Source organism: Phascolarctos cinereus, unplaced genomic scaffold (assembly GCF_003287225.1).
Source record: "Phascolarctos cinereus isolate Bilbo 61053 unplaced genomic scaffold, phaCin_HiC Scaffold_726;HRSCAF=1367, whole genome shotgun sequence".
NCBI lineage: Eukaryota > Metazoa > Chordata > Mammalia > Diprotodontia > Phascolarctidae > Phascolarctos > Phascolarctos cinereus.
Window position 1 is genome coordinate 224,753,053 of NW_027556098.1, and position 12,509 is coordinate 224,765,561.

At 35.1% G+C, this 12,509-nt stretch overlaps 1 protein-coding gene across 1 annotated transcript in view; it reads left to right on the forward strand.

Annotated features, from left to right (window-relative positions):
* Positions 1-3,347: 3,347 nt before the first annotated feature.
* Positions 3,348-12,509, forward strand: part of SCN3A (sodium voltage-gated channel alpha subunit 3) — a 141,650-nt gene continuing 132,488 nt past the window's right edge. The window contains exon 1 of the mRNA XM_020990844.2: positions 3,348-3,532. The gene's annotated coding sequence lies outside the window, so the exon portion shown is untranslated. The remainder of the gene's footprint in view (positions 3,533-12,509) is intronic.

Genomic DNA, 12,509 nt, shown 5'->3' on the forward strand with positions numbered 1-12,509 from the left:
AGATCCAATTTTTCCTGTAATAAACAAAAGGCAAAATGGCCCTTACTGACCTTTCTTTTTTGAGAAGGAGTAGGAGAGTTGGTGGAACTGAAAACCCTTAGCTATGTTCATTAATTGACATATCAGTAGTTATTTGTTTTCCATATTCATAAACACTTAGAGATAAGGGTGTTAAGCATAAGAAATATAAGCTGTAGTAAAATCATAATTCTTTTTATTTAAATAATTGTTTCTTCAATTGTGACCACCTATTGTGTCTCTTGCCTGCAAGATATTACCAGAAACCTATGGGGATGATGGAGATAGTAGAAAGTAGGCATGTAGATATACTAATAGTTATTAGTGAGTAAAATTAATATAAATAATTGGGATCTGAGGATATAGTGAACATAAGATTTGTGTGGGGAGGAAGAATTTAGGGTCTGGATGTGGAGATAGTAAAGGGCATTTGTAAACAAAAGAAAATCCAACATATGCACTTTTAGTTTCCTTCTAACAAACATCTTATCTTTTTTTATCCAAATTTTCTCCCTTTTGAGAAAAAATATGCTCTACTTAGTTTCAACCAAAATCTAACTAATTTGAATTAAATGAGAATATGGGGGAAACACTATGAATTAGCAGAGATGAAACCACAAGAGATTTAAAAGCAAGCCAACTCTGTTCAAGGTAATTAAGAAGCATAATACACAGAACACTAGACCTGAAGTCAGGGAGACCCAAGTTCAAATCTTGCCTCAAAGACTTACCCCAAGCAAGTCATTTAACTTCCCCCAGTCTAAGCCTCTCATCTGTAAAATGGAGATAGTAACACCATAACTTCCCAAGGTTGTTATGAGGTTCAAATAGATAACATATATAATAGATATCTAGATATATATAATATATATATGTAGATATATATAATAGAAATCTAGATATATTATATCTATAATAGATAACATATACAAAGCTTAGTAAATACCTTATATCTATTTATCTATCTATTCAAAAGATGATGAGGGTCAGAATTATGGTAATGGCTATATAAATGGAGAGAAGGGGATGTATACAAGACATATTGTGGAAACAGAAACAAGATTTGACAACTGATTGAATATGTGGGGAAAGAGAGAGAGACAACAAGGGTGCAAATGTGGGTGGCTAGAAGGATAATGGTTCCCTTGACAAAAATACCGAAGTTAGAAAAGATGGCCATTTGGGGGAAAATATAATGACATGTATTGAGTTTGATAAGCTGAAAGGACACAACAGGGTGTACTGGAGCCATTTTGTTTACAGTTTAGAATAGGGGAAGAGGAGAGGAATTGATGGCACTAGTAGAGATGGCTTTTTTCAAGGAGTGTGGTTTAGAAGGGAGGTGACAATACAGAATGATTACTATTGGGGCTAGTAGGATCTAATGAAGCTTTTTTTAAGGATAGGGGAGATAAGAGTGCATTTGTAATAAGTAAGGAAAAAAAACAAGTGGAAAGGGAGAGATCAGAGATTAGAGGATGATAATGGGGACAATCTGCTGGATGGGAAGGGATCAAGGGTAAAAATAGATAGGTTAGCATTGGCAAGCAGAAAGACTACCTCTCAAGCAGATTCTATTAGAATGGAAAACAGTGAGGGATCATATCGGAAGGCTGTTAGATGAGAAGGAAAGTAAAGCATAACCAGAACAGGGGTAGATGTCTAGGAAAGTACAGAGAGGTGGAAGACTGGAGGTCTCTGGTGGGGAAGATCAGGAAGGATTAAAGGTCATAAAACAAAGAGAGAAAGATTAAAAGATTAAAAATTATTATTAGGAAAATAATCAAACTCAAACCAAATAGGCATTGTATTCTATGAACTACTAACAACTCTCTATAATTAGCATATTCATTTTATGCTTTTAAAGTGATCATAACTTGTTTATTTTCTTAAGTATTTTAACATTTCCCCTGCAACTTAGAAGGGATTTGTTAAGCAAAGGTGAGCTTCAAACTAGTCTCGGTTCAAATGATCACAAGTTTCAAAGGTGTACAATGTAAGTTAATGAGATTTTACTGTACTGTAAATGAGTTTTCCATATTCAAATTCTATTTCTTTTAGACATGCCACTTGCAAAAGTTTTTGAGAGACTATGAGCGACTAATTTATGCTTATAATGTGCATGTGTCAGATAGGTGAGATTTTCCTCTCAATATAACTTCAAAGCATTTCAACAGATACATTTAATGCCTTGAGATAAGTTCTCAAAAAAAAAAAGAGAAATAACAAGTATGATTGCTTTTTAAAAACAGAATTGCATAAGGTTACCTGAAAAAAGATTTTTAAATGGAGTTATTTTATTTTCTTATCATTGATATTTTGGGGGAGGTAGTATATGGTAGCAGAACATTGGTCTTAGATTTGAGACCAGAATTAACATCTCATCTTACTTTTTCCTTATAAGCTGTCTAGTACTGGTTATGTTTCCTCACTTGTAAGATACCTGCACTCCCTACCTGACACAGGTGCGAGCAAAGCAATTTGTAAACATTAAAGTGTCATATGAATTTGAATGATCATTTATGGATGAAATTACTTTTAAAATCTAGAGTAGTGCTGGTGATAAGTAACAGACTACACTAAGCACTTAATTGTAATTCAGAGCCTTGGGAAATTTCTCCCTCTATAGCTCATTGTCATTATAGTGTATATATATATATATATATGTGTGTGTGTGTGTGTGTGCATGTGTGTGTGTGTGTGTGTATGTATGTATGTATACATATATTAGGATCACTGAGTTAGAATTCTTGAAGGGACAATAAAGGTCATCATAGTTGTACAACCTATGGGCTGAGTGCAGTCCAGTCAGGATTAAGATGTAATTGGGAAATGTTTAACAAAATAAAAATACAGCATAAATAATTTTAATTTGTTTTCAAAGTCAACATGTAGCCCCAAAGGGATCATTTGTATTTGAGTTTGACACTACTGATTCTAGCACAACCTCATCATTTTACACATAAAGAAACTGAGACCCCAAGTGGTCACATGCTGTTGTTGAATTTCACACAAGGAACAGTTAAAAACCACTGAGATACAAACCCAGAAGCTAAGATTCAAATCCAGGTCTTCTGACTCTAAGTCCAACGTTCTTTGCACTACACAATGCATAGCTACTGGTTGTTTTAGGTAAACTCACTTCTCAGGTTAAGGGGAAAAAATGATGAACGGGTTAGTTCTCAGTTCCTTTTTTCCTGATTTGTGACCAGCAGATGGAGCTACTTGTTAGGTAGCCGCTTGCTTTTTCTTTCTTTTTTTTTTTTTCCAAGCCGTTTTCTCATATATGTTGGGTACCATAGAGTGAGACTCAGAACAGGAAGCGGAGGCAGAAGCAGAGAGGATTCTGGAAAGGTCTCTTTGTTTTCTTGTCCACAGAGAATGCAGAAAATTGTAATTAATTTGTAAACCTCTGTGGCTAAAAACCTCAACAACTGCCTTTGAAGGCACATTATCCTGTAATCTTCTTGGATGCTGGGCTTTGTGCTGTGATTTGCAATTCTCTTTTTATCAGGTAAGCTGGAAAACATTTATCATATACATAATAGAATCTAACACAATGGTCATTTTATTATTTAAAAATCATCTCCATGCTTGTGTTTGTCGAGTTCATGTTGATTGTATTCAATGAAATCCTCTTTTGTTTTATATCTTCCAAAGGAAAGCTAGCCTCTGCCTATAAATTGTGAATTATGATAGAGATTAGGTGGTGTTACTGATCTTGTGTTTTTTCAGGCACTTAGAAGCTCTCCGTTCTATGGCATTTAATGACTATTTCTCTGGAAATTTTGAGGGTTCCTTGATGGAGCTCATGTTTACATAAAATTTATTATTAAATTTAAATTTTAAATGTCTAGTATTTTTTTAAAACCTCAACCTAAAACAAAAAAAAAATTCTAGTGAAACTGGAAGTATGATTCTCATGGCTTAGTTTTTCTTTTACAGCCTAATATAGGCCATGCTTGTACAGACTGATCTGACTATAATATTATACTGACACATTTGGCTACTTAAAAACACATCCTCACTTTTCTATTAAATAATATGGCTATAAAAGATATGTAGAAGAGACCATTTATTGATGATTAAGGAGAGGTCTAATCTTCTGAGAATATGATAACTACCATATAGTCTAAAAATCAAAATACCATATTTGGTGCTGCTCAAAAGGATTATTAATATCTATTTGCTGAATTATATCTACATATGTCTTTATGTTTTCCATGCTACATTAATAAATAATATTCATCAGTATTATCATAATAATCACTAGAGGCCATTACTTGAGCCAGAAAACAATGTCATCTCTCTAGGTTTCTTCTAGTTTCTTTAACATACATTAATATTATAAACCTGCAATTGTTTAATATGTTACTAGAAACAGTATTTATCTTATATAAGGAGATTATTTTTAAAAGGTCCCCATAAAAATGAAAGAAGAGTTTTAAGAATTATGAAACTGCCCATTGTTTCTACAACAGGTGGTGTAATGTAGCTTGTGAGTACAAGGATATAAACAAGAAAGTGTGGGTAAAAATTTGAATAGAAACATTTAAACACATTTGCCTTAATTAGGGTATCACTTTAAATGATTTTTGGCATGGGATTTCAGTACAGTTTGGCAGAAAGAATGCTGTAAAAAGAAAGGACTTCTGGGGTCTGCCTAATTGCAAGGTTGTTTATTTTTGGGTGTTATAGAAAAAATATTGATATCTAAGTTAGTATTTTCAAGTGAGCATAGTCTTTAAATAGCCATACACTAAAAAACTAGTTTTCCAAAAATGACTTTGTCTCAGATGAAAGCTGGGCATCTTAGAATAAACCCCTACTGTAGTATGTGAAGAAAACTGGTTCTTTAAAAGAGGGTTTCATTTATATGTTGAGAATGTGGTATGGCCTATATATTCTGTGTGCAAGGCATACTTCTCCCCAGGTGATTGACTATGAGTAACTTTGTCCTTTGCAAATAGCAGTTCTGATCTTGGCTGAGTTAGTTTACATTTATGAATGGATGCTTGTGTTTGGGCGTTGAATGTCAACAATTTTTCCCAAGTTGGTGTATTAGTTGTTAGCTAGTTATTTGGTCTGCAGGTGACACTGGTGTACTTTCCAATTCCTGAAAAGTTGTCTGTAAATCATATAGATTCCACTCAAATTACCCTTTAAATGAATGACGGGGACATTCTATTTAAAGTAGTTCTACTGTTAATCATTTTTGTGAAGTGATGACTCACTTTCTATTTTGCAGTCTAGTGGAAAGAGTACTGACCTCACAGCCAACAGGCCAGGGCTCTAGGGAGAATTCCATGACTTTCTATCTGTGTGACTTGGGGCAAGCCACTTCTGTTTGACTCAGTTTTCAAATCTCTAAAATGTGACAGTTGTCCTAGATGATTCCTAAGGTTCCTTTTACCTTAAAAGCCTATGATCCTATGAAATATGATTTTTCATAGACTGGTTGTGCTGGGGAGAAAAAAGGCAAACCCACATTCTACTTGTTTACATAATATAGCCCCTTTGGGTCATCAAGAACTTTCCGTACATTATTTAATTTAATTCTTGAAACAATTTGAAACTTGGGGTTCTGACTCCAAGTCCAATGCCCTTTCTATTTATTATTCATTGCTATACTCACCTTGGGGTGCTCGGTTACAATCTCCAAGCAAAGGAGTAGGAATTTCCCAGCCCACAAATACCACAACCATCTCCCAGAAAGAAATAGAAATAATAGCTTACATTTACATTGTGTTACAATTAAGAAGTGTGATCACAAGACAATGTTATGGTGCTAACAACAACCTGGTGAGGTAGGGAATAAGGAATAAGGGTATAAGTATTTTTTGTGCCAGGCACCATGCTAAGGGCTTGACAATTATTATCTCATTTGATCCTCACAACAACCCTGGGAAGTAAGTGCTATTATGTCCCCATTTTTCAGTTGAGGAAACTGTGGAAGATAAAGGTTAAGTGACTTGCTCAGGGTCACACAGATAGTAAGTGTCAGAGGTTGGATTTGAACTCAGGTCCTTCTGACTTCAGGCCCAGTGGTCTACCTACTGAACCAACTAACTACCTAAATAGTACAGATATAACAATCCTCCTTTTACAAATAAGGAAGTTGAAACTCAGTGGGGCTAACTGACTTGCCCAAGTTGGCTAGCAAGCAGCAGAGTTGGCATTTGACCTGATAACCTGTGATTCCAAGTTAGTATTCTTGCCACTATTGCTTATAGGACCCCAATGACAAAGTCAGAAAGTGGGAATTTCCAGGGTGTAGACAGGAATATATGCTCCCTTGCATCCGAGATGTTAGCTAGGAATTTGCTATTCTCTCCCCACAAACAATGTGAATAGACTAGCTGGGTGGAGCACCTCTAGCTTGCCCCTCTTTCCACCATAAAATATATAGTGTTTTACTTGAATATCCTTAGAACATACAAAATAATCATATTTTTTCACCAGGATTCAGATTTAGACACCCAGCTACTCCTTATGATTCACAAAACTGGAAAGCCTAGTTTCAAAAGGTCTGAATATGAATTAGCTATCCTCTTCCCTTTTAAGCCCTCCACATCCAGGATTATCAGAAAGGGAGCTGATAATAAAAAAGATAAAGAACAGGGAATGAAATTGTTTGGAAACTGAAATAGCATTTCTGAGGCAGCATGGTATAATTGAAAAAAAGGCCAGACTGAAAATCAAAGGACCTAGGTTTAGTTCTGGATTTACAACCTGCAGTAAATCACTTAATTTCTGGGCCTCCATGCCTTTATCTGGAAATCAGAAAGAAGATGATTTTAAGGTACTTTCCAGCTCTAAATCTCTGATCCTACAGCATTTTCTTCTTGTGGGTTAGAGGTCAGTTACTAATGGGCTAGCCATCTTATCTGCTGCTGGCATTTAACTGCTTTGAGAATTAAAATTTAATGACCTTTGGGTAAGTCTGGCTTTCTAACACTTTCCTCTTCAGCAACCCTTAGACTATTTGAAGGTACTAGTGTCAATCAGCTGCTTGCTTTATTTTCATGAGTTCTTGACCAGATAAGTCTTAGGTAACTGGGAGACTGGAAGACAAAATTTTCAGGGAAAGCTAAATTACCTTGGAGTGCTTAACAAATGAGATACTCATTTCTATGGAATGGTCTGTTAGTTTATCCCCTAACCTTTAGAAGCCTTCCAGGCCTGTGAAAATGGATTTTAGGGTTTCATTTAACTGAAAACCAATCTTTCAAAGGTAAATATATACAGGGGAAATTTTCTTATGAGTACACATGGTCATGTATATAAATACATATTATTTTTAAACAATATTTTATGTTCTCACCATGGTGATCATGGTTCTGATGCTTTTCCTCTACTACTCAACTATAAATTGAAGCAGTTTCAATTCAATTCAGTTTAACAAGTATTTATTAAATACCTACTAGGTAGATGGTACTGAGATATAAAGCAAAAATGGAAAACAGTCCCTGCCCTCAATTCATAAATGAAAATCCATTTTCCCCTTAAGTTATAGGAAAATTGAACATTTCATTCCCCTTCAATGTTTGGAATAGATTTAATAGTTGATTCCAACCATACAAATTAAGCATACCCTCCCCCTAGATGCACACACCCACCAATAACCCTGTTATGCCAAGCCAAAGTACCATTTCCTTGTAGTCCCTTATAGCTCACATTTGTGCTCTGTGAAGAGTCTCTTTGAGATTTTTACCCTTTGTCACAAACAACTTCAAAGCCAATGTATATTCACAGTCCAGAAAACTCATCAGATCTTTAAAGAAAGCTTTTCACATTTTTGAAACTTAGAGAAAGACATGCCAAATTTATTTTCACTCTTTGTTGCAGTTTCATATATTTTTCCTTGATTAAAGACCCACATTTACAACTCAATGCTCTTTTACAGCAGGGGTTCTTAAACTGGAGTTAATAAACTATTCTTAAAAGTATTTTGATAACTGTATTTCAATATGATTGAATTTCTTTGTAATCCTATGCATTTTATTTTATGCATTTAAAAATGATATTTGGAAAAGTGATCCATAGGTTTCACCAGACTGCCAAAGGAGTCCATGACACAAAAAAGAGCGAGAACCCCTATGTTATTGTTTCTCATTCCCTAATAAACTCATCCTTTTGTTGTTCTCTCTCTCACACTGAAATATAATCTAATTAAAAATCCTATTCAAATGCCCCAATATAGGATGGAGAGCCAGATATGGTAGCATACAACTGTCATTCTTATAGCTGGGGAGGATGAGGCTAGTTTATTACTTCAGTTCAGGAGTTCTTAGCTACAGTGGGGCCTAAGGCAATTGGATGTCCATATTGTCTGGCACCAGTATGGTGTGTCTCCCAGAGTAGATGGCCACTGGGTTGTTTAAGGAGAAATGAACTAGCCTAGATTTGAAAAATGAAGCAGATTAAAACTTCCATACCAATCAGCATTTGGATCAAGCATACATATGACTGCTGCACTTCCAGCCTGAGTGACATAGGGAGTCCTAGTTCCCAAAACAAAACAAACAGACAAAAACAGTGTATAACTCTCAGTACACAAAGATTATACCAAAGGAAAACCAACTTACTGGTTTTGCCAAGATAGAAAGATTTAAGACATGGGCCTGAAAATGGACCATCTATCTCTGTAGTTTAAAAGCCCAGTATAAGTAAATACAAAGAGGCTTATCACCAATATGTTAGACATGGATTGGTGAATTTTGGGGCACCAGCAGCACAAAAGACTGTTTACCAAGTTGCAGAGGAGTTTTGATATGTTTCAGTGATGGGAATATCCTTATTCACAAAATCACAGATCCAAGGAAGTAGTAATGTGTTGAAGTTAAGGTAATTGATCCATCTGCTGGTTTCAGAACATGATACAGAAAGATGAACACTTAATAGTAAACAAAAAAAAAATAAAATCCTCCTTGTCTAGGAAATAAAATTGCCTTTTTTTCTTGTCTCTTTTATAGGTACTATGATATTTGTACAAGCTTATGTTCTCAAAAAAATGGAATAAAATAAAATAGGTCTAGTGTAGAAATGCTAATTTCTTAATATTTAGGCAGCCTGGTTTTGTTAACAGAGGATTAGCCTTGGCTTCCTGCAGACCTGAGTTAAAGCCCAGTCTCTAATACATACTAGCTATGTGGCCATTGGTAAGTCACTTAAGTTTTCATTACTCTAGGCAACTCTCTAAGACCACAAATTGCAGACAAACTGCTGATCTGTGAAGGAATTCTGTCAAATGTTAAGCATTTTTATCTTCCAATATTCATATTTTTCATTCTTTTCAAGATATCCAGTGATATACATTTTGTCTTTTTCCTCTTCAGGCTGCTGCTCACTGGATCCATCCACTCACTTTCAATACTTATTTCTCACTAAAGTAATGTTTATCACATTTCACCAGCTATAGCTTCATGGTGAGTCCCAAATTGGCTAGAACATCACCTGGTCTTCAAGGAAGTATACCATATACTATCCTGTTTGGACTCATTTTGTGAGTTTTGGTTTCTGTAGGCCAATATTCAAGAGGTGGCATCTGTTTGATTGTAGGAAAAAGCCTTAGAGATATTCTAGTCCAATATCCTTATTTTTATAGATGATTAACCTGAGAATTACAGAGAAATGACTTACCTAAGATCATGCAGGCAGTAAGTAGGAGAGATGGGGTTCAAATCCATGGCTTATTTCTCCAAATTCCATTTTTTTAAAAATTTTCTACCCATTGTTTTCTTCTGTTTAGAGATTCCTAAGAGGATATTTTAAGATATTAAGTTATTTTTTATATTTCATTTATAAGTGTTTGTGTATCATGTGCATTGCCCCTTATTCGTCTGTATTTTGTTTTTGATATCTGTATTATTCAAGGAATGGAAATGTATTAAAGTAACATACTTAAACATTAAGAAGAAAATATTAGGGGCAGCTAGGTGGCACAGTTGATAGAGCACCGGCCCTGGATTCAGGAGGACCTGAGTTCAAATCTGGCCTCAGACACATAACACTTACTAGCTGTGTGACCCTGGGCAAGTTACTTAACCCCATTGCCTAAAACAAAAAAAGAAGAAGAAGAAGAAGAAGAAGAAGAAGAAGAAGAAGAAGAAAATATTGATAGCAATTATGCTGTTTTCTCTCTTCATTGATTGACATAGTTCCTCATTATACTTTTCCTTTCGTAATCCATACCTTAGTAGTTTTTTTTTTTCAGATCATTCATTTCTTTCTTTTGGAGTTACAGACTTGACCCTTGACTTTCCATTTCTTTCACTTTTAGTGTTACAGACTTGACCCCTGACCTCTAGTCAAATCTAGCAAAAAAAGATATCATAATTTTCCATACTTAGCAATGATCATTGTCTTTAATTTGTAAAATACACCAGAGATTCCTGTACTTGCCTATTCTTATAAATTATTTTCTTGGGACCTGAAATTTCAAATAATCCTGTAAAAGGTTTACCTGAATTTTACAGGCAAACTAAAATCTGGTTAGCCCTCCAACACAGGGGGTAGGGAATAAAATATTTATTTCAGCTTTAGAAATCAAAATAATATATTTAGTTTTAGAAAACTACATTTGTAGCTGCTCTGGGGAGTTAGAGATTTAATACACTTTTGTAAATCGAAGAGTTTTTAAAAAGCTAAGATTCATTTAAAATTTTCTCTGTTAGTGGCATTTCTGAGGAACAAATGGCTTAACACAATAGCTAAGAGGGATTAATAATTCATTACATTTCTTACGAGTCATTTCATTGCAAGGTGAATCACATTTTTCTAGGCAAAGCAAGGAAGCACTCTCATTATATTAGGAAAGATATAAGGGAACAAGCATTTATTAAGTGCCTACAATATGCCAGGCACTGAGTTAAGTACTTTTACAAATATTATCTCATTTGATCCTCACAACCACCCTGGGAGGTAGATATTATTATTAACCCCCATTTTATGGTTGAGGAAACAGGCAAGCAGAGTTTAAGTGGCTTGCCCAAGGAGTCACACAGCTAGTCTGAGGCCACATTTGAACTCAGGTCTTCCTGAATATTTAATGATAATGCTGAAGGTTTAATGCTAATAAAGAGGCAAGTAGGTGGGCCAGTAGACAGTGCTGGCTCTCAATAAAACACAGCTGCATGTTTTCTACTGCAGACTATATTATGAAATCCCAGTGCATCCTAACATTGGAAGAAGATCTTCCTTTTGGATATTTCCTTTAGTACATCTAGCATACCCATGATCATTAGGGTCACCATCAAATGGAAAAATCCATATGTATAACTATCAGTATTAAATTGTTCACATTGGTCCATTTGATTTCTATTGTAAATTTATTTTTGAAAAGTCTCCATGTCTCTGGGTATTTTTGTAGATTCTTTAACTTACTTTCATATTTCAAGGATCCATTATTTCATAGAGGTATGGTAGAGTAGAAAGAGCATTTTATTTGGAATCAGAGGACCTGTGTCTGCTATGGAATGATCTGTGATCTTGAGCATATTACCTGTCTTCTATGGACCTCAATTTTCTTAATTATAAATCAAGGTGGTAAGAATAAATGATCTCTTAAGTGCCTTATAACTCTAAATCATATGATAACTCCAGTCACACAGATCAAAACTTCTTTATGCATTACATGTTTTTTTATCAGTAATTATAGATGAAAAACTCCTGTTCTTGTTGACCAACCTTCTGGCAATGGGCCCCTCTGAATGTATTGAAGGCAGTCAAGTGACAAGGGTCTAAAAGACTTACCAGAGCTTGTGCTCCATTAGCAAAAGTCTTTGAGAACTAAGGGTTACCTCCACTGCACACTGAGGCACCAGAGTAGGCCTTTAGTGGAAGACTTTAACAGAATAGTTAAATCTCCTCTGTCTAACGTTTAATGAAAGTTTCAGTCTACTTTGTCTTTATCACAGTATCAGAAACCTAGAGATGAAAAGGAGGTTAGAGGTCATCAGAGGTCATCTAGTCCAAATCCTTTATTTTACATATGAGGAAACTGAGGACCAAGGAGGCTAAATATTCAGTACAGTTTTAAAGGCAGTCATGCTGAGACTAACAGACTATTGCCATTGGGTGGTCCCATTAAAGGGAACGAGAAGGAGGGCAATTTAATATAATGGTAGGACCAGTTGTTTCTTGGCTATCCACATAATAAGACTTGAGGCCTCTCAAGTGGAATCAGGTATTGTATAAGTACCACCAGTGAAAGGGTGAATCATTTATTATTGTAATATCTTTTTTTCCCCCTCAAGATCTACTTTGCCAGAATCATTTTGATTTTTCAAGCAAGTGAACATCAGTTTATTGTTTAAGAGATCTATAGTGCTTGGTAAATCTAGAATAATTCTGTACCAATGTAGGTGCTTAGGATTGCCACTAACAAGGACTCGAAATGACTTGATAAAATGAAAAGAAAAAAAGAGCAATCTATTTAATGTAGATCAGTTAAAATTAACATAAAAGAATTGAAGGGGCAGAGACAGCTC